Genomic DNA, 22,962 nt, shown 5'->3' with positions numbered 1-22,962 from the left:
ACTTCCTATGGGGGTAAGACACTCCATTTCTGAGGATTGATGGTCTTCCATGTTTGCGTTGCCAGATTCACAGTATCTTACCGTTTATCTTAACTCAGGGCATCAGGTACAATGAAAACCCAATTTTAACAACTTTTCAAAATTTAAAAGTAACAATCATGTCTTTCCTTTTCCCTTATGTTTCCAGATAAAAATACCTCAATTCCTTCAATAACATGTTACATAATATTTGATTATAATGTATTGCACATTTTTTTGTTGTTGTTTCTTTAATTGGCTTCTACCTGGTTATTTTATCTTTTTTTTTTTTTTTTTTTTTAACTTAAGGCCAAAAAGGTCTTCTCTTAGGTTGAGTCCTTTTAAAGCAATGGTCAAATATTACTTTCCCTTGCTAATCATTGGCCAGAAGTTGGTCATATAGAAATACCTTACTGCAAGTTTACTGGAAAGTAGTCTCTAGCTGGCTAGCTATATTCCCAGCTCAAATTCTTCCATCTTAGGAGGGGCTAAGCTGATGTTGTAATACTTGCTATCAGTGCTGAATTTTATTTTCCTATAGAAAGCCTTTTTTTTTTAATTTTATCTAATTAGAATCTGTTGACATTTACAGTTAGATTTATAGTGGGCATTCTTTTTTTTTTTTTTTACTTTTATTTATTTTTTTTTCCAATTTATTTATTTTCAGAAAAACATTATTCATTATTTTTTCACCACACCCAGTGCTCCATGCAAGCCGTGCCCTCTATAATACCCACGACCTGGTACCCCAACCTCCCACCCCCCCGCCACTTCAAACCCCTCAGACTATAGTGGGCATTCTTTCAAGTTATTGAAATATCTTTTTTTTTTTTTTTAAAGATTTATTTATTTATTTTAGAGAGAGCATGCAGTGGGGAGGGGTAGAAAGAGAACCCAAGCAGGCTTCGCACCTAGCACAGACCCTATGCAGGGCTCAACCTCACAACCCTGAAAGCATGACTTGAGCCAAAATCAAGAGTTGGAGGCTTAACAGACTGAGACACCCAGGCACTCCAGAAATGTCTTTTTCTACAATAAGTCTACAGAATGCTTATTATTTAATTTGATGATTAAGTGGTAATTATATAACTGATTACAGGGAGCCTAATTTTTCAGAGTTTTATTTTTCCTTTAAATAATCAGCAGTAAACATCTTGACCCACCCATAAATCCTAGTCTGTACTTTATCCTTAGAATAAATTCAGAGATGATAAAATTCTAGAAAAATCTTTATGAACTTTGTTGAAAGGAGAATTTTATTTCATTGAAGAAAAATTTCTTCTTTAGAGAAGTTGTGTCTCTCTGTATTCCTACCTACGTGCATAGAGTACTTTTTCACTCTCTACTCTTCAAACATAGGGTCTTGTCCACAAAAATACCTTAGATAATTTAATAATTGAGTGTCATATCTTATTTTTAATTTAGATTGAATTTGTGAAATATGAAACATGTTAGCCAGTCATGTTCGCTACATGCTGCATTTGCAACAACTCCCCAATCCCCCACCCCTTCTTATTTGAAAACCAAAGTCTTTTTAAAAAGGCTTGGAAGGTCCCACATGGCAGAGCTTCCAACTCAGATCTCATCTTCAGCTCCCATACTGCCCTTTCCTCACTCTGTTGTAGTCACTTGGTCAAGCTCTCTCCTCTGTGCTCATTCTATGTCTAGAATGTTCTCCTGCCCACATCGTCCCTGTGTATTCCTTCAATTCCTTCAGGATATTATTTGCTCAAATTTCATCTCAGTAGACAAGATGTCCCTGACCACAGCTAGAAAAAAATCAGCCCTCCCTCCCTGCTACCCACATCCTCTGACAGCTTCTCCTGCTTTATTTGTCTCCATGCTCTTCTCTGCTGACATCTTGTAGTTACTCATTTGTTGTGTGTTTACTATTGCCTCCACTAGAGGGGATGCCCCTGAAAATAGGAATTCTATGTCTTTCAACGATCGCTTCCTGTCCAGGGTCAGGAACAGTGGGTAATGTCTATTAGGCAAAAAATATATTTTTGCATGTAGGAAGAGCATTAAGATCAGTGAAAGGCCATCCAGAACCAGGACTAAACCTTGACCAAGTGCTTGAAAGGAAAACCTGATTGGAAGTGGAGCAGTATAGTTCAGCTCTGGGCAAAGCACTAAGCTGAAAAAGCAATACAACAATTGAGGAATAAAAGTTAATGCAGGAGGAAGTAAGAGGCAGAAGAAATAGGTCAAGTTGAATATGGTGATGGAGAACCTTGGATGCCAGGCTGAGGAGTTTCAGGACCTCTATCAAAATCATACACTACGAGTGATAATTCTAAATAAGTAAATAAATAAATAAGCAATTAAATTGATTCCAAAATTCTCAAGAGGAGCTCGTTCCAATTATGCTTCTTTAGGAAGCCAAAGGATATCCCAGAATAAAGGTATTCCTGGTGTTACACACTTCTCCAACACACATAACAAAGGATTGTTACATGTGTAAAATTGCATGCTTTCATTCTGTTAGTGAAGACATCCTTTTAACTTTCTGTCTGTTTCCTGGTATGTTATGGGTGATGACATTGTCTCTTAGGTCGCTGAGATGCCAGCAGCATTTTTCCAATACATTCTTTTGCATAGTTGTCTGTTTTCCAAAGAGGCGTTTTAATTTGAAAATCTATTTCTTGACACTGCTGCTTGTTGTCTATGTTATGTTAACTGATTAAGCCAAGGTATTTTTTGCTTGTCATTGCTGACACTAGCAATACAGGTGGGCTACTGCACTACATGGTTCTAATTATGAGTAAGCATCTTGTTTTATGAACACTTTGAAGAATAAATTTACTTAAAATCTTCTAGGACTTTGGGGATGCTTATTTGACCAAAGCTATCTTTTTTGCTTTCATAACTCTCTTTCCCTTTGAAAACATTATGCACAAGAAATGTTACTTTTTCAGCTTGCTAAAATGTTTTTAGGAAAGAAATGAGTATCCCTAATTGATGAAGTTTTTTTCAGAGAAAACAGTCATATAAAAATCAGGCTTCTATATATTTCACTCTTAGGTAGTATTAAAGCAAAGGTTGCTGTTATTTAATTTAATTTGTGAAAGCATGGGCCACGTCGATCAGCATCCTCAAGCTCTTATTCTAACTTCTGCATAAATGCCTAGCTACTCATGCTGATCACAGATAACCCCCCACTTCACAGACTGCCTGTTTCACTGTGAAACTGAATCATGTCAAGGCTTCTTTTCGCTGCCATTTTTCTAAGAATTATTCATAAAAGTCTGCTTACAGATATTTAGATTTGAATGACATTCATAAATAGATGAATCTCTCAATTAATTGAATACATTTTCTGATTATCTCTGATCTTCAATCCTGAAGTGGTGTACTTATTTTCATATTTCTAAAGAAATAAGTTGCAAAAATCATTTATCTTCCTAAAATGAAATATAGAGCAATGCGATGTCTCTTTCTTTCTTTCTCTCTCTTTTCCTTCCTTCCTCCCTTTCTTTCTCCCTTCCTCCCTTCCTTCCTTCCTTCCAGTACTTATGCTTGGCTCATGATCTGCCTTCTCTTATTAATTATAAGAATTTGTTTGTATATTATTTGCACTTATCTCTGTAGATTACCATATGTCTTTGAATAATGCCTTGCTTTTTTCCTATTATTTTCTGTCCTCATATCAAATAAAATATGAAAATTTATTTTCATTTCTCATTCTGTTGTCCGGGACCCACATTTCAATGTTAAATAGAAGGGGTGGTCTGTTTCTTACTCTTTTAAAGAGACTTTTCAAGAGGATGCTCCAAATGTTACCCCATTTACAGTCATGTCAACATATGATTTTATTTATTTTTTAAATAAGATACTTTTATCTGATCAAGGAAGTTTTCTTTTGTTCCTTCTTTGGTATGTGCTTATATCATGAATTCACATTGACTCTCCTCAAATGATTTGGTTGTTTCTATTATGAAGGTTATACTCTTCCTGTCTTCATCTATTAATCTTAAAATCTATATTATGCATTTAAATTTATTATTAATATTCAAATGTGAATCCCGAGATAACTTTAAATTCATAACTCAGAAGGAAGATTTGTTTTTTTAATGTCAGGCTTATTGAAGTATAATTTATAAACAATAAAGTACACTCCTTTTAGGTGTTTGAATTTCCAAGTTTTGACAAATGTATAGTCATGTAACCATAGTCATAATATACAATAGTTAGATAATCCACCCCCCCCAAAAGTTCCTTATAAGCCTTTAGTAGCGAATACCCTCATCCAAACTTCAGTTTTGTGTCCCTATAATATTGCCTTTTTTAGATTTCCATATAGAGTTGTTTCATGGGCTCATCCAGTATGTAGCCTTGTATCAGAAACTACTTTCACTGAATATGATTCTTCTGCGAGTCATCCATGTTGAATTTTCAGGCATTATTTCTTTTTTATTGCTCAATAGTTTTATGTTGGATGGATGTACTCCCATTTCTCACTCATGTACCAGTTTTCAGATTTTGTTGTTTCCAAATTGGGGTGATTTTTTTTTTTTTAATGACTCTGCACATCTTGTATAGGATCTTGTGTGAAGATAGGTTTTCATTTCTTGGGGGTAAAGACTGAGAAGAGATATGGTTAGGTCAGAGGTTAGGTGTACCTGCAGTTCTAAGACCCCCTTGAGCTGCGTTCTAAAGTGGTTGTGCCATTTTGTATTCCAACAGCAATGTGTTATTATATACTGTATGTAAATTTCTTTTTAAATGTATTTTGGGGGTGCCTGGGTGAGTCAGTCGGTTGAACATCTGACTCTTGGTTTCAGCTCACGTAATGATCTCAAGGTCCTGAGATTGAGCCTTTTGTTGGGCTCTGTGCTTAGTGGGGAGTCTGCTTGTGATTCTCCTCTCCCTCTCTCCCCCCACCACTCACACATTTACTCTCTCTCTCTCTCAAAAAAAAAAAGATGTATTTTTTACAATAAAAGGCTATAGTAAACTCATCTGGCTCTACATTTTAAACAGTTCATATATATTTATTTTAATCTTCTATATGTGATGATTTCAATATCTGAATTCTCCAGGAGTCTATTTTTGTCATGTTTGTTTTTCCTGATTCTTATTTCTGGTCATCTATTTCCTTCCAGTCATCTATTTCCTTCCAGCATTGGTATTGCTGTGGGAATTTTTTAATTAGAGGTTCTTTTTTTTTTTTCTTTTCTTTTTCATTTTCCAGAGAGGGTTTCCATTTGCCAGTAACACAGGCTTGTAAGTTTCCACTGTAGTGCACTTCCTGAGTGTTAACTTAATGAGGCAGATTGTGTTTTGCCTTGACCTCCAAGGATGAATTCTGGGCTTAGTCCACAATGTAGAGTGCTTAACTGTAATTCCCCTAAGGAAACACCACACCACCCACCACCTTTAGCTCCTCCTTTTGCTGTTCCTTTCTTCTGTTCCCTTCCTCCTCAACCTCCTCCCCTCTTCCTTCTCTTCCTTTTCAGGCCCTTGCAGATTCCCAATGACTATTCAATCAATAATTCATCTCCCATAAAAGTGAGTGCTTCTGTCTTCTGGTAGATTTTTACAAGAACATTCAAAGCAATTTTATCCATAGTAGGAAAAATCTGGAACAATTTAAATGCCCATCAACATAGAATGGATAAATTAATGATGGTACATTCACAGAATTGAATTTTATACAGCAATGTAGTTAATACATTATTGATACCTGAATCTCAGAGGCATATGCTGAGTGAGAGAAGTCAGACACTGATGAGTGTATTTTGTATTATCTCATTGTAGGAAGCTCCACATAAGGAAAATCTAACCCATGATGATAGTGTAGGAATACTTGTTGCTCTGGAGGTTACTGATTGGGAGAGGACAATGAGGAGCCTCAAGTGTTGCAGGAAATATTCTATATCTCAGTCTGGTAGGTGGTTACACAGTTTCAAAATACATTAAAATTCATCAAGCTGTACTTTAAGGTTTATATATTTTACTCATGCAGATTATACTTTGATTTAAAAAAAAAACTATAACCAAAAAGCAAGCAAACAAAATAACTTCTGTCACGTGAGACTATTTATAAAATGTCCAATATTTAGCTAAGACAGTTAAAGAATAAAGTAAGACAAAAATCTGTATCGTTGTAAATAAATACTTAGTTGAGACACTAATAGAGCTTTCTGAACTTGACTGATTTGCTTTATTTGAATGGGAATTGTGTTTCTGTTTATTTTTCTTTCACATTTGAGAATCTTTTAAAGTTGAGTGATTGTGCCTATTTCAGCTGTACAGTAAGTGAATGAAAGGACAGATATTCCCAGTGGATTCAGAAATTTGGAAGTGTTCTTTAATTGAAAATGTGAGCCTTTCAGCCTTATGGAGGCTCATGATATGTTCTGATTCCACATGCTCACTTAGTTTTCTTAAAATGGTTTAGACACTGAGTGGGAAGAATTGTTAAACCAGGAAAGAGGTTATCAGAATACCATCTGTTTGGGGCTCAAGTGTAGGAGGTACAGTCTTCATTTTACTTCCATGAGGAAACTTTTACAGTTTTTCTTTTCTTTTTTTCTTTTGGTAATGACCCTGTCTATGAAAAACATTATTATGTTTCACTGATGATTAACTAAATCAGAATTTTAAAAATTATCTCTAATGTTATATAAGGTGTATATATAAGGTATACTTAAACTTATATAAGGTATACTTAAATGCAATGAACAGAGGTAAAAATTGAAAGAAAAAATTCCATAATAGATCATTAAATAGAGCAGTGTGATCATTTTGTTAATTAGCAGTTGACCAAATGCATAGATCACTATATGGATCACTAATACAGGTCACCAGCAGGTCATGAAAATGTAATTAATAACTAAAAGAAGCAGGACAATCTGTCTTATGTAGAAACACCAGCAGGACTGATGAAGTTGATTTGCTACATTTTGTTCTTTGTTTTTTCTTCTGAGGCTTTTTTCATGCCATTTTCGAAATTATACAGATGAGAAATCCTTTTACCTATTTACTTCTGAGTCTTCTAGAACAGCCTTCCCTCCTCACATTTTTTCCTCCTGAAAATTAACTATTCTTCTCAAATAGATAACATTTTCATATGAAAAATTGGGTAAATTTCACAAACACACTATCTTGTATTTAAAAAATCTGTTTTTCTTGATGAGTTTTAAGGTTCAGTACATATACTGAGCATTACTTAAAATGATCATCACAATGTACACTGAACTTAGTTTATTTGCAATCCTGTACACACACTGTTAAAGTTGAGTGACAGAGATTAAAAGGAAAAACAATCCTTTGGAACATATTTCAAAACAAAATGAACTAATAAGGTTTTAAATGTAAAAGAAATAGACGTTGTCGATCGGCACAACCCCTAGGATGAAAAGGCCCAGGCTAATCATTGTCCAGTTAATTTATTCATTTTTCCTCCCATGTTGTTACTACTTCTGTCTTTTTTTTTAAATGAAGAAAACATTAAAGAATTACTACTTCTGTTGAAACTTGGTATCTATAGCTTATACCTTGTGATGTTAATTAAAAACATAATTTTTATGTACTTATCACAAAGGAAATATCATTTCATTAAAATCCAATTAGATTCGGACAATATCTGTAAAGACTACGGAATCACTGCTGTTTGAACACAGCCAGCTTTGTTCTGTTTTCATTACTTAAATAAAAGCAACCACAACAAACAATCAAAGAAAAAAATTATTAATCTCTGAGGTTACAGACACTTGCATTTTGAGTAGTATTTTGTTAGGGAGGCAAACAACATGGAAGATATCGTGTCTCTGAGAGCACAGTCTAGTTGACCTTATTTCTAACTATTTTTATTTGTCCCTCTCCAAGGGAAATAACCTTCAGTCAGAAAAATTGATGAGACCTCATTCAAGAGTGGTGTTAGGGCCCTTTCAAGATAAACAAAAAATTATAAGTCTACATGCTCATTAAAATAGCAACAACAACAACACAAGATAAAACCAGGAAAACTTGGTGTTTGTGGATTTTTGCTTCACTCAACTTAGTGCGCTAATAAACAGAGACACAGAGAATTGAAAAGTAGACGTCTTAGGAATGGACCTTTTTTCTGAGGAACCTAAACAAGCCGACCTGAATGATCAGAACTCGGCTCACAACTCAGAACTCCGAACTCACTGCAGTTGGCAAAGCCAGCTTGAAGAAATGTACTGAGTTTTTGTGACAGGTTTAGCACCAAGCTGGCCACATATTATGAATCCAGTAAGTACCTCCTTCACCGAGAAAGGTAGTAAACCAGGAGTTTACTGTAAATATTTTTGAAAGCTAGAACAGTAGGCTCTGAGGTGCTCCTCCTGCGGCCCCGGTTCGGAACATTGTGATTTTGGCATAGCTTAACCACGGACAACCCGAGTTATAGTAGACAAATGCACTAAATGTTTGCAACAGTACTTTCGTTATCTGTAAAATACTGATAATAATAGAACCTACTTCAGAGAGGACTTGGGTATTAAACGAGTAAATATGAAATGTAACTAGAACACGGTTTGACACATAACACTCAACACACTTGTTATTTTTAATTTTTTTTAAAGACTCTATTTATTTATTTGACAGAGAGAGAGAGAAATCACAATGCAGAGAGGCAGGCAGAGAGAGGGGGAAGCAGACTCCCCACCTAGCAGAAAGCCTGATGCAGGGCTCTATCCCAGGACTCTGAGATCATGACCTGGGCCGAAGGCAGAGGCTTAACGCACTGAGCCACCCAGATGCCCCAAGTTACTTTTTATTATTACTCTTATAACTTTAAATCTTATGGAGAGAATGAGATTTTATTTGTGAAGGGGTGGGGGACAAAATAATGATCTCATGTGGTTTTATATGATTTTATGCAGAACATATCAGTAATTAGAAGAGATTGAGATTTTTCTCCTTGAATTATGCAAATAAATAATTTAAGAAAACTGAAATTTTGCTTCATCTTCCATACTAATGTTCTAGTATTCTTAAATATACCCGATGTGTAGTATATCCTTGTTTCACCATGTTTAGGATGAAAGATGGTGTATTGTGCACATAGTAGGTAGGTAGTAATGTTTGGAAGAAGGATGAATGGAGCAATGCTCGAATAAATGGAATTAAATGTAAAAGTTTCTTTCAATTATGTCAGTGAAGTGGGGTCAATATAGAAACTATCAAATTTCCATCAAACATTAAGCCCTAAAATTGAACTAAATCTCAGGGTTGCATCAAAATAAGCTTTTACAGAGCAAAGAAAACTATCAACAATACAAAAGGCAACATACCAAAAATGGAAGATATTTACCAATGTTATATCTGATATGTGGTTAATATCCAAAATATATAAAAAACTCCTACAACTTGACACCAAAAACTATAAACAATCTGGTTAAAAAATGAGCAGAGAACCCAAATAGGTTCAAATAACTTTCAAAGAAAACATACAGGTGACCAACAGACACATTAAAAAAAAAATGCTCAATATCACTAATCATAAGGGAAATGCAAATCAAAACCCCAATGAGATATCATATCACACCTGTCAGAGTGACTGACGTCCAAAAGACAAATAATAGGTGTGAGTGAAAAATGTGAAGGAAAAGGACCCTCCTGCCCTTTTGGAGAGAATGTGAACTGGTGAAGTTACTGTGGAAAAGAGTCTGAAGGTTCCTCTAAAAACAGAAATACCATATGATTCAATAATTTCACCACTGGATATTTACACAAAGAAAACAAAAACAATAATTTAAAAAGATAGATGCACCCCTACATTTATTGCAGCTTTAGTTATAATAGTCAAGATATGGAAACCACTTAAGTGTCCATGGATAGAGAAGATGTCATACACACACACACACACACACACAGAAATACTATGCAACCATAAGAAAGGATCATGACAACATACATGGACATAGATGGAATTTTGCTAAATGAAATAAGTCAGACTGAGAACAAATACCACGATTTCACTCGTATGTGGAATCTAAATATGAACAAATAAACAAAAAGTAGAATCAGGCATACAAATATAGAGAACAAATGATAGTTGCCAGAAGGAAGGGAGATGACGGGATGGGTGAAAGACAAGGGGGTGATACAGGCTTCTGGTTAAGGAATGAATAGGTCACAGGACTAAAAGGCACAGCACGGGGCCTACAGTGACTGATATTGTAATGGTTTTGTACGGTGACAGATGACCACTACACTTGGGGTGAGCATAGCTTAACGAAGAGAGAACTTGACTAACTATACTGTACACCTGAAACTAATTTAACATTGTGTGTCAACTATACCTGAATTAAATATTTTTAAAAAGGAAAAGAAAGAATTATTTCAATATATTTTTATTTGGCTTTTTAAAAAATTAGGCTTTTTGCATTTATTTTATTATGACATGTAATTAACAACAGTGTTATATTAATTTCATGTGTACAATATAATGATTCAAATATTCTGTTTGAATACTACTCATTAATTATAATCCTTAGTGTACACTTAACCCCCTTTCTCTATTTCATCCATTCCCCTACCCTACATTTATTTTAAGTATTTGCCCATTCTGAACAAAGGTTATTTTCCCCAAATTTTCTAAAATGAAAACCCATATTGTAAGGAGGTTTTTAGGGACTAGGTCATAAAGGAGAATTAGAATGTGTTTGACTATCACAATTTAACTTTTTGTACTTCTAGTAGTTACTGTACCAATGTAATCATCCTGTTAGATAAAGCATTTATCATAGACATTATTATCATGTTCATAAAACTTTTTCTTTTCCAGGGGTCTGTCAACTTTTGAGTTGTTTTCTGGTGGCAGTTTTCATTTGCGTTTTGATTTTTTTTATAATTTTTATTTATTTTCAGCATAACAGTATTCATTATTTTTGCACCACACCTAGTGCTCCATGCAATCCATGCCCTCTATAATACCCACCACCTGGTACCACGACCTCCCACCCCGTGCCGCTTCAAAACCCTCAGATTGTTTTTCAGAGTCCATAGTCTCTCATGGTTCACCTCCCCTTCCAATTTCCCCCAACTCCCTTCTCCTCTCTATCTCCCCATGTCCTCCATGCTATTTGTTATGCTCCACAAATGAGTGAAACCATATGATAATTGACTCTCTCTGCTTGACTTATTTCACTCAGCATAATCTCTTCCAGTCCCGTCCATGTTGCTACAAAAGTTGGGTATTCGTCCTTTCTGATGGAGGCATAATACTCCATAGTGTATAGGACCACATCTTCTTTATCCATTCATCCGTTGAAGGGCATCTTGGTTCTTTCCACAGTTTGGCGACCGTGGCCATTGCTGCTATAAACATTGGGGTACAGATGGCCCTTCTTTTCACTACATCTGTATCTTTGGGGTAAATGCTCAGTAGTGCAATTGTAGGGTCATAGGGAAGTTCTATTTTTAATTTCTTGAGGAATCTCCACACTGTTCTCCAAAGAGGCTGCACCAACTTGCATTCCCACCAACAGTGGAAGAGGGTTCCCCTTTCTCCACATCCCCTCCAACACATGTTGTTTCCTGTCTTGCTAATTTTGGCCATTCTAACTAGTGTAAGGTGATATCTCAATGTAGTTTTTTTTTTTCCCAATTTATTTATTTTCAGAAAAACAGTATTCATTATTTTTTCACCACACCCAGTGCTCCATGCAAGCTGTGCCCTCTATAATACCCACCACCTGGTACCCCAACCTCCCACCCCCCCGCCACTTAAAACCCCTCAGACTGTTTTTCAGAGTCCATAGTCTCTCATGGTTCACCTCCCCTTCCAATTTACCCAAATTCCCTACTCCTCTCTAACGCCCCTTGTCCTCCATGCTATTGGTTATGCTCCACAAATGAGTGAAACCATATGATAATTGACTCTCTCTGCTTGACTGATTTCACTCAGCATAATCTCTTCCAGTCCCGTCCATGTTGCTACAAAAGTTGGATATTCGTCCTTTCTGATGGAGGCATAATACTCCATAGTGTATAGGACCACATCTTCCTTATCGATTCATCCGTTGAAGGGCATCTTGGTTCTTTCCATAGTTTGGCGACTGTGGCCATTGCTGCTATAAACATTGGGGTACAGATGGCCCTTCTTTTCACGACATCTGTGTCTTTGGGGTAAATACCCAGGAGTGCAATTGCAGGGTCGTAGGGAAGCTCTATTTTTAATTTCTTGAGGAATCTCCACACTGTTCTCCAAAGAGGCTGCACCAACTTGCATTCCCACCAACAGTGTAAGAGGGTTCCCCTTTCTCCACATCCTCTCCAACACATGTTGTTTCCTGTTTTGTTAATTTTGGCCATTCTAACTGGTGTAAGGTGATATCTCAATGTGGTTTTAATTTGAATCTCCCTGAGGGCTAATGATGATGAGCATTTTTTCATGTGTCTGATAGCCATTTGTATTTCTTGATTGGAGAAGTGTCTGTTCATATCTTCTGCCCATTTTTTGATGTGTTTGTCTGTTTCGTGTGGGTTGAGTTTGAGGAGTTCATTATAGATCCTGGATATCAACCTTTTGTCTGTACTGTCATTTGCAAATATCTTCTCCCATTCCGTGGGTTGCCTCTTTGTTTTGTTGACTGTTTCCTTTGCTGTGCAGAAGCTTTTGATTTTGATGAAGTCCCAGAAGTTTATTTTCGCTTTTGTTTCCTTTGCCTTTGGAGACGTATCTTGAAAGAAGTTGCTGTGGCTGATATCAAAGAGATTACTGCCTATGTTCTCCTCTAAGATTCTGATAGATTCCTGTCTCACGTTGAGGTCTTTTATCCATTTTGAGTTGATCTTTGTGTACGGTGTAAGAGAATGGTAGAGTTTCATTCTTCTACATATAGCTGTCCAGTTTTCCCAGCACCATTTATTGAAGAGACTGTCTTTTTTCCACTGTATATTTTTCCTGTTTTGTCGAAGATTAATTGACCATAGAGTTGAGGGTCCATATCAGGGCTCTCTACTCTGTTCCACTGGTCTATGTGTCTGTTTTTATGCCAGTACCATGCTGTCTTGGTGATCACAGCTTTGTAATAAAGCTTGAAATCAGGTAAGGTGATGCCGCCAGCTTTATTTTTGTTTTTCAACATTTCCTTAGCGATTCGGGGTCTCTTCTGATTCCATACAAATTTTAGGATTATTTGCTCCAGCTCTTTGAAGAATGCCGGTGGATCAAAAACCTCCCAAAAAACAAGAGCCCAGGACCTGACGAATTCCCTGGGGAATTCTACCAAACCTTCCAAGAAGAAATAACACCTATTCTCCTGAAGCTGTTTCAAAAAATTGAAGCAGAAGGAAAACTTCCAGACTCTTTCTATGAAGCCAGCATTACCCTGATCCCCAAACCAGGCAAGGACCCTACCAAAAAGGAGAATTTCAGACCAATATCACTGATGAATATGGAAGCTAAGATTCTCAAAAAGATCCTAGCCAACAGGATCCAACAGCACATTAAAAAGATTATCCACCATGATCAGGTGGGATTCATCCCTGGGCTACAAGGATGGTTCAACATTCGCAAATCAATCAATGTGATACAACAAATTAATATGAGAAGAGAGAAGAACCACTTGGTCCTCTCAATTGATGCAGAAAAAGCATTTGACAAAATCCAACATCCCTTCCTGATTAAAACGCTTCAAAGTATAGGGATAGAGGGAACATTCCTGAACCTCATCAAATCTATCTATGAAAGACCCACAGCAAATATCATCCTCAATGGGAAAAAGCTTGCAGCCTTTCCATTGAGATCAGGAACAAGACAAGGATGCCCACTTTCACCACTCTTGTTCAACATAGTATTAGAAGTCCTAGCAACAGCAATCAGACAACAGAGAGAAATAAAAGGCATCCAAATTGGTAATGAAGAAGTCAAACTCTCTCTCTTCGCAGATGACATGATTCTTTATATGGAAAACCCAAAAGACTCCACCCCCAAACTACTAGAACTCATACAGCAATTCAGCAGCGTGGCAGGATACAAAGTCAATGTGCAGAAATCAGTGGCTTTCTTATACACTAACAATGAAAATACAGAAAGGGAAATTAGAGAATCGATTCCATTTACTATAGCACCAAGAACCATAAGATACCTGGGAATAAACCTAACTAAAGAGGTAAAGGATCTATACTTGAGGAACTATAGAACACTCATGAAAGAAATTGAAGAAGACACAAAAAGATGGAAGACCATTCCATGCTCTGCTCTTGGATCGGAAGAATAAACATTGTTAAAATGTCTATACTGCCTAGAGCAATCTCAATGTAGTTTTAATTTGAATCTCCCTGATGGCTAGTGATGATGAACATTTTTTCATGTATCTGATAGCCATTTGTATGTCTTTATTGTATGTCATTTTTTGATATGATTGTCTGTTTTTTGTGTGTTGAGTTTGAGGAGTTCTTTATAGATCCTGGATATCAGCCTTTTGGCTGTACTGTCATTTGCAAATATCTTCTCCCATTCCATGGGTTGCCTCTTTGTTTTCTTGACTGTTTCCTTTGCTGTGCAGAAGCTTTTGATTTTGATGAAGTCCCAAAAGTTCACCTTCACTTTTGTTTCCTTTGCCTTTGGAGACATATCTTGAAAGAAGTTGCTGTGGCGGATATCAAAGAGATTACTGCCTATGTTCTCCTCTAGGATTCTGATGGATTCCTGACTTTTTCTATGAAGCCAGCATTACCCTGATCCCCAAACCAGGCAAAGACCCTACCAAAAAGGAGAATTTCAGACCAATATCACTGATGAATATGGATGCTAAGATTCTCAAAAAGATCCTAGCAAACAGGATCCAACAGCACATTAAAAAGATTATCCACCATGACCTGGTGGGATTCATCCCTGGGCTACAAGGATGGTTCAACATTCGCAAATCAATCAATGTGATAGAACAAATCAGTAAGAGAAGAGAGAAGAACCACATCCTCCTCTCAATTGATGCAGAAAAAGCATTTGACAAAATCCAGCATCCGTTCCTGATTAAAACTCTTCAAAGTATAGGGATCGAGGGAACATTCCTGAACTTGATAAAATCTATCTATGAAAGACCCACAGCAAATATCATCCTCAATGGGAAAAGCTTGCATCCTTCCCGTTGAGATCAGTAACACGACAAGGATGCCCATTCTCACCACTCTTGTTCAACATAGTATTAGAATTCCTAGCAACAGCCATCAGACAACAAAGAGAAATAAAAGGTATCCAAATTGGTAATGAAGAAGTCAAACTCTCTCTCTTTGCAGATGACATGATTCTTTATATGAAAAACCCAAAAGACTCCACCCCCAAACTACTAGAACTCATACAACAATTCAGCAATGTGGCAGTCAAAGTCAATCAGTGGCTTTCTTATACACTAATAATGAAAATACAGAAAGGGAAATTAGAGAATCGATTCCATTTACTATAGCACCAAGAACCGTAAGATACCTGGGAATAAACCTAACCAAAGAGGTAAAGGATCTGTACTCGAGGAACTACAGAACACTCATGAAAGAAATTGAAGAAGACACAAAAAGATGGAAGACCATTCCATGCTCTTGGATCGGAAGAATAAACATTGTTAAAATGTCTATACTGCCTAGAGCAATCTATACTTTTAATGCTATTCCGATCAAAATTCCACCAGTATTCTTCAAAGAGCTGGAGCAAATAATCCTAAAATTTGTATGGAACCAGAAGAGACCCCAAATAGCTAAGGAAATGTTTAAAAACAAAAATACAACTGGGGGCATCACACTACCTGATTTCAAGCTTTACTACAAAGCTGTGATCACCAAGACAGCATGGTACTGGCATAAAAACAGACACATAGACCAGTGAAACAGAGTAGAGAGCCCAGATATGGACCCTCAACTCTATGGTCAAATAATCTTCGACAAAACAGGAAAAAATATACAGTGGAAAAAGACGGTCTCTTCAATAAATGGTGCTGGGATTACTGGGCAGCTACTTGTAGAAGAATGAAACGACCATTCTCTTACACCGTACACAAAGATAAACTCAAAATGGATAAAAGACCTCAATGTGTTTTGATTTTTAATATCGATAATTCTCTTTCTCCTGGCACTTACACAGACCTCAATAGTCATTTATTTAATGGACAAAGTACACAATTAAATTTGATGACGTTGACTGTGTTAGTATCAAATACCACTCCCTCCTTTTGTTTTTGTACTAACACAGAGCTGGGAGACGTAGCGTACTATAATCAGTAGAACATCTGAGGAGGCATGTCCCATGAGTAGTGTTTCAGTAGAAATGGTGAGGGTGCTATGAGTGTGAAATACAAAATCCTTCCTCTCCTCCTTAAGTTGCTAACATTCTCCTCCATGGTAGCATGTCCCTAGATGTACTGTCTTACCCATGAGAGTCCTCATCTGCTTGATACCTTCACCTCTAGCCATTCCAACTGGCCTGTTAATCTATGCCTAAACCAGTAGCCACTGGCTTTGACAAAGCTGCTTCCTCTACTTTCTTTTCTTTTGTTTTAGAAATTTTATTTTTTATTTGAAAAAGAGAGATCACGGGGTGCGTGGGTGGCTCAGTGGTTAAATCCTCTGCCTTCGGCTCAGGTCATGATCTCAGGGTCCTGGGATTGAGCCCCACATCGGGCTCTCTGCTCAGCAGGGAACCTGTTTCCTCCTCTCTCTCTGCCTGCCTCTGTGCCTACTTGTGATCTCTGCCTGTCAAATAAATAAATAAAATCTTAAAAAAAAAAAGAAAAATAGAAATCACAAGCAGGCAGAGAGGTAGGCAGAGAGAGAAGGGGAAGCAGGCTCCCTGCTGAGCAGAGAACCCGATGTGGGGTTCAATCCCAGCACCCTGAGACCATGACTTGAGCCGAAGGCAGAGGCTTAACCCACTGAGCTACTCGGGCACCCTATTTCCTCTACTTTCAATGAGGTCTTGCTTCTTCTTGACTCCTATACTTCTTCAAAGCACATTACAAAGACTCCTTCATGGAATGTCTGATGACTTGAACAGAAAGCAACTAGCACCACCTTTGAACTCTTAGAATATTAGTATGTCCTTCAACAAATTAGACATCTCACATAGCAAAGTGGATGTTGTTTGTGTTTGTAGGTATTTATTCCTTTCTCAACTGTGAAATCCTAGGACAGGGATGATTCCTCTTGGACACCGTAAGATACATAGTTGGATAAATACACTTATTGAATATGTTAAATATGGGAAACTATTTGCAGCCATGATAGAATTTACCTGTGCTTCCCAAATTAAGATTTCATTGAAGTTTTCCATTTCTTAAAGACTGTGTAGAGTTAATAAACTTAAAGTTTGGCTAATAGATTTCAGTGCTATAGAACGTCATACTTTATTCTCTCCAACTGCCCAGTACTCCTAAAGGAATGTAAGCTAGGATTTTCAGTGGTTAACTTGATCACACATAAGTAGCATTGCAAGTCAAACAATGTAGACATTAGTAAAGATACAAACTTGGCCCCCCGGTCATGGAATGGCGATGCCGGGAAAAGGACCATACAGTTGTTAAGAAATGTCATGCAGGATGAGGACAAGCAACCAAGAAAGCACACAGCAGCCAGCATTGACTTGGGACAAAAGTGAGGCTTCTCTGAGGAAGGGACATTCTACTTGAGATTCAAAGAATGAATAAGAGTCAAGTAGGAGAAGGCAAAGGGTGAAAGACAACCCATTTTTTTTATTGTGGAATTGTAATTAAATAAGAGCTTGTACTGTGAGAAGTTATTCTTTTTCATCAAGACAGAACATAGTCCAACACATTTTGACAGATTTTCCCCACTGCCATAGCAATATTCATAGCAGATTAGCAATATAGAGTGGTTTTCAATAAAATGTCAACACTTCTCATTACGGTGTATTTAACAATGAAATCTCACTCAAGAAAAATATTGTGACTTAGATCTCTAAGGTAAATATTATGAAATGAGAACTAATGCTGGTTGTTGAGTGAAAGTACATCAGCATCATATTCTTATTCTGCTAACAGTCTTCGTTAGAACTGCTATAACTATCAATTTACATTATTAAGTATTGAAGAATAACTGATAGTTTTCATCAGCATTTCTACGTGATAATTTGGTTATGATGACATCATCTTTTACATCACTGGGAAAAATGTGAAAGCCCCATCCTAATAATAAGAAAATCAGGAAAAAATAATTAATTTCCAGTATTTTACTTTGTTAAAATTCCTTTGAGGAGGGAAAGAGGAAAGGAAAGAAACTTGTTTTAGAAGAGGCCCTTATTAATAATTTAAATTATTTTTATAAGTGCATAACATAGCACATGATTAAACCAAAATGCATACGATGAAAAGTGAGGGCTTCCTTTTATGCTTCACTTAACTGAAACAATTGCTGGGAGTGTTATTAAAATAACAAAGGTACATATAAATAAAGTTGAATATTATAAATCACATTTCTCTGAGAGCTAGAAACTATAGCTTAAAATAAGCAATTATAACGGATGGAGTTTAAATGATAGCAGGAGTTTCGATATTGTCCTAAAGGCCCCTGTGTCCTTAGATAATGGCTGTAGGGTAATTGTCTACCCAGGAGAGGAGCTGTTGGGTCACAGGGTGTTTGTGTGCTCAAATTCACTAGGAAACATTTTCCAAAGTTGTTGTACCAAAAGGCCCTCCCTCCGTCTGTGTATAAAAGTTTGCTTTGGGGCGCCTGGGTGGCTCAGTGGGTTAAGCCGCTGCCTTCGGCTCAGGTCATGATCTCAGGGTCCTGGGATCGAGTCCCGCATCGGGCTCTCTGCTCAGCAGGAAGCCTGCTTCCCTCTCTCTCTCTGCCTGCCTCTCCATCTACTTGTGAATTCTCTCTGTCAAATAAATAAATAAAATCTTTAAAAAAAAAAAAAAAAAGTTTGCTTTGTGGAGTGTCTGGGTGGTTCAGTCAGTTAACTGTCCAACTCCTGATTTTGGCTCAGGTCATGATCTCAGCATCATGAGATCAAGCCCTGCCCTGAGTATGGATCTGCTTACAATTCTCCCTCTCCCTTTCTCTCTGCCTCACCCCCTCATATTCTCTCTCTCTCTCTCAAAAATAACAACAACAACAAAAAAACCTTATCTCTCCATACTCTTTCCAACACCAAAATTGTCCAATTTTGCAATTTTTGTCAATCTCGATGTAAAATGTGATCTCAATCTGTTAAAATGCATCAACTGGAGTACTAATAAATATGTTTTTTAAATATGTGTATTGGCTGCAGATATTTCTTCTTGTTTGAAATCACTCTTCTTGAGCCATCTCCTGATACAAAGAATTTTTCTTATTGATTTGTAGTTTTTTAAAAATAAATTCAAATCATTAAACTTTTAAACATCCATAACATTATATGTGTTGCAAGTACAGTCTTGCTGTCTGTCTTATTTTATTACTTTCTGCATATTTTGATACTAAAGAAGATTTTTACTTTTGATATGATTTATTTTTTTCAATCTTGTACTTTGATCAGCTTTGCTTATTGTGTTCTATTGAAAAAAATCTCTCCCTATGTCACTACCAAGCTATTTTTCTATGTATTCTTCTAAAATGTGTATAACTTAGCTTTTCACATTTTTTTTACTCCATTTTTAATTTTGAGCATAGCATGAGGTAGGGATTTATTTTTTTATTTTTATTTTTAATATGGAGAGCCAATGGCTCATCTCAATTTACTGGAAAACCCGTCCTTTGGCCACATAAGAAATTCCACTCCCTCATATATATATTAAGTTTCCAGATATATGTGGTCTGTTTCCCCCTTCCCAGTTCACCCACTAAAGGTATCACCATTTTATTTTCAATTTTATGGGAAAAGAGGTGTTTTCTCTGGTACCTCTCATAAAGGATCTGTAGCTTTTTCTCATGAGCCCACACATTCAGACTACCAAGGCATTCAGGTTATAGTCTCCCGGCATCAGTGAATGTGCTCAGAACAGTACCACATTCTGCTGTTAGTTTATCCCACCAAGTCATACTCTGTGCCTCCAATTATTTTTTTAATCTCCATCCAAGTTTTAAAAATACAAGCTTTTAAATTTTAGATTTTCTTGGAAGATGTTTTCCCACAAAGAATACAAAATTGTCAAGAACAGCCACTCATTCCTTAAGTGTTGACTTTGTAAATAAATGTTAATTCTTTAGCTGCTAGTTATGACGGGGATTATGGCAGCATATTAAACTAACATTCCTATCTTATTTGAGAAGAGTATCATGGCTCATCACTACATGGGGATAACATGAGATGAAAACAAACGTTACTCGTTAAGGTAGTTAGCCTCTTTCTAAGGACAAAATTTGAGGAATTTGCTAAATGGTCACTGTGACACATAGACATAATGTTTTTAATAATAATATTTTGGGGGCTATAGTAGCCTTAGAGAAACATGAAAAATCTCTCCTAAGTTTTGCTTATAAACTTTTGAAATAATGATTGATGGCCAGAAAGAAGTTATTATATAATTAATAAACAAAAGGATGGCTTTAGGGATTATTTTTCAAATGATAAAAAAAAAATCTTTATTTCCCATTAAAAAAAAAAAGATATAGTACAGACCAATCATTTATGAAAAGGCCTGAATATTTCACCAAACACATGAGTGTCCTCATTTAAACCCTTATGGTGTACACTTTTTATCAGCTATCCTGCCTCCCTGCCTCCAGTCTTGTGTTGTTTTAACATAGCAATGATCTTTCAAATGGACAAACCTGACCAGGTCACTTATGGTTCTTATCTCAGTGTGGCCATGCCTGTGGCTCCTTTCTTCCAGACAAGCCAGGTTGGGAAGATAACAGAGCTGCTCGTTGAATGGTCCTGAAACTATTATCCTTAAACTTTCTCATGCATGAATAACAATTGTTGTGTTTGCCAACAGTGTAGCAACTCAGGTCCAACTCCCAGAAAATATCATTTGGAAGGTGGGACGTAGAGATAGGAATCTGCCTATTCTCAAGTCGAATAAAACTACAGAATCTGAATCCATTTTCTTTTAAACATCATACCATGGAGTTTCTCGGCCAATGGAAATCCATAATCCCCAAACAGCAGGCTATCCTATAGGATAATTATATACTATCCAGATAAGCAACTTACCTGGGCCTCTCCCAGTCAAAAATTTTGACTTAAATTCCTTACCGTGTTCTAAGAGATTCCTTACAATATAAGACATTTCCTGCTATTTTTCTTTTCCATCCTTCCTACCATCTTCTTATCCTTTGCTGTTCCTAGAATGGAAACTTTTTAGTTGCAATTTTTTTAGTCCTTGAATATCCTTTTGCTGTCTTAAACCCATCTGAGTGACTCATTTCCATATTTCAGGTAAAAATTCAGCATTTTATCATCTGTTCTTAGAGGTCAACTTTCCTTCATTGGGCAGATTAAAATTATCTTTCAACTAATCATACTATGTTGTATCCTCAATGCCTATTTGCTTATCTCCCTCAGGCATGATAAAGTACTAAAAATTCATTTATGAATATTGTTATTATTATTATCACCAAGATCAATGAAATGTCTGGCATAGAGGATGGCCTTAATAAATATATGTTAAATTAATTATGGCCCAAATATTATCTCTGCTCACCTTGCTTGTTTTCAGATCTAGATAATGTTGAAGTATATTGGCTTTCCCAAAATTTCTGTCCATTTCCTGGAATTTTATAGTTTCAAAGACTTATCTGTCTCGGACTTTATGCCTGAGACAAATTAGTTATTTCTTTCCTTATTCTTCAAAGTGTGATGTTCCCATTTTATCCCATCAACCCAGATGTAGACTCACCTTCTTTCATTGATTTATGTACACATAAAACACACAGACATACATGCACACACACACACACACACACACATCCCTAAAATACCTGCCTATCAAGCATATGACTATCAGGCTTTGCTAAGTATTGGGGAAACATACAGAATTACATTAAATAGCTCCCAATAACCTGATAGTCTCTTATAGCATCCCTATTCCCAAAAGTGGCCTCTGTGGAACTCATTGGTTATAATCATCATCTAGGGTCCTCTGTTTTCTCTCCATCATAGTGGATCATCTCTCTTTCAATACCTCAATATCTTTTCCCTTGCATCACCTCTTGCATGTGTCCAAAGAATGCATCTTATTCTAATCAGCTAGCTCTAACCCTTACATTCAAACCCAACTTATTCCAACTTTCACATACTAATGTTTACAATAATATTACATATATGTTATAGTTGAATGTTGGCATCCCCTCAAAATTCATATGATGAGGGACACCTAGGCATCACAGTTGGGTGAGCATCCTACTCTTAGTCTCGGTTCAGGTTGTGATCTCAGGGTCATGACATTGAGCCCTGCATGGGGCACTGTGCTCAGCATGGAGTCTGCTTAAGTTTCTCCCTCTCCCTCTGTCCTTCCCTGCCCCCATCATGCACTCTCTCTTTCTCTCTTAAGTAAATAAATAAACATTTAAAAAATTCATTCATAGTGTTAGGAGGTAGGACCTTCAGGAAGTGCTTAGGTCATGGGGGTGGAACCTGCAGGAGTACAATTAGGGCCTTATAAAAAAAGATGTCAAAGACATGGATAGACCTTTCCACTAGTTAAGGATATAGAAAGGAAGAGCCAGCCATGAAGCAGGGAGAAGGCTCTCGCCAGAATCCCATACTGGCACCTTAATCTTGGACTTCCCGACTTCCTGAATTGTAAGAAATACTTTTTTGTTACTGCAGCCCAAACAGACAAAGACAACATATTTTGCATATATACTAATATTCCAGGCACTATTCTAAGCATAGTAACATGCAACGATTACGTGTTTCTCATGAAAATCTTCTGTCATAGTCTCTTACATTCCCATCTTACAGAAAGAAACCAAGTTACCTGCCCAAGGGCACACAATGACAAGTGGCAGAGTTTAGACTTGAAGCCCAGGCTTCATTCCCTTGCTGACTTACTCTCCTGTTCCACTATGTTCCTAGAGTGATGTTACTGG

Source organism: Neovison vison, chromosome 8, assembly GCF_020171115.1.
Source record: "Neovison vison isolate M4711 chromosome 8, ASM_NN_V1, whole genome shotgun sequence".
NCBI lineage: Eukaryota > Metazoa > Chordata > Mammalia > Carnivora > Mustelidae > Neogale > Neogale vison.
This window is presented reverse-complemented; position numbering follows the sequence as displayed.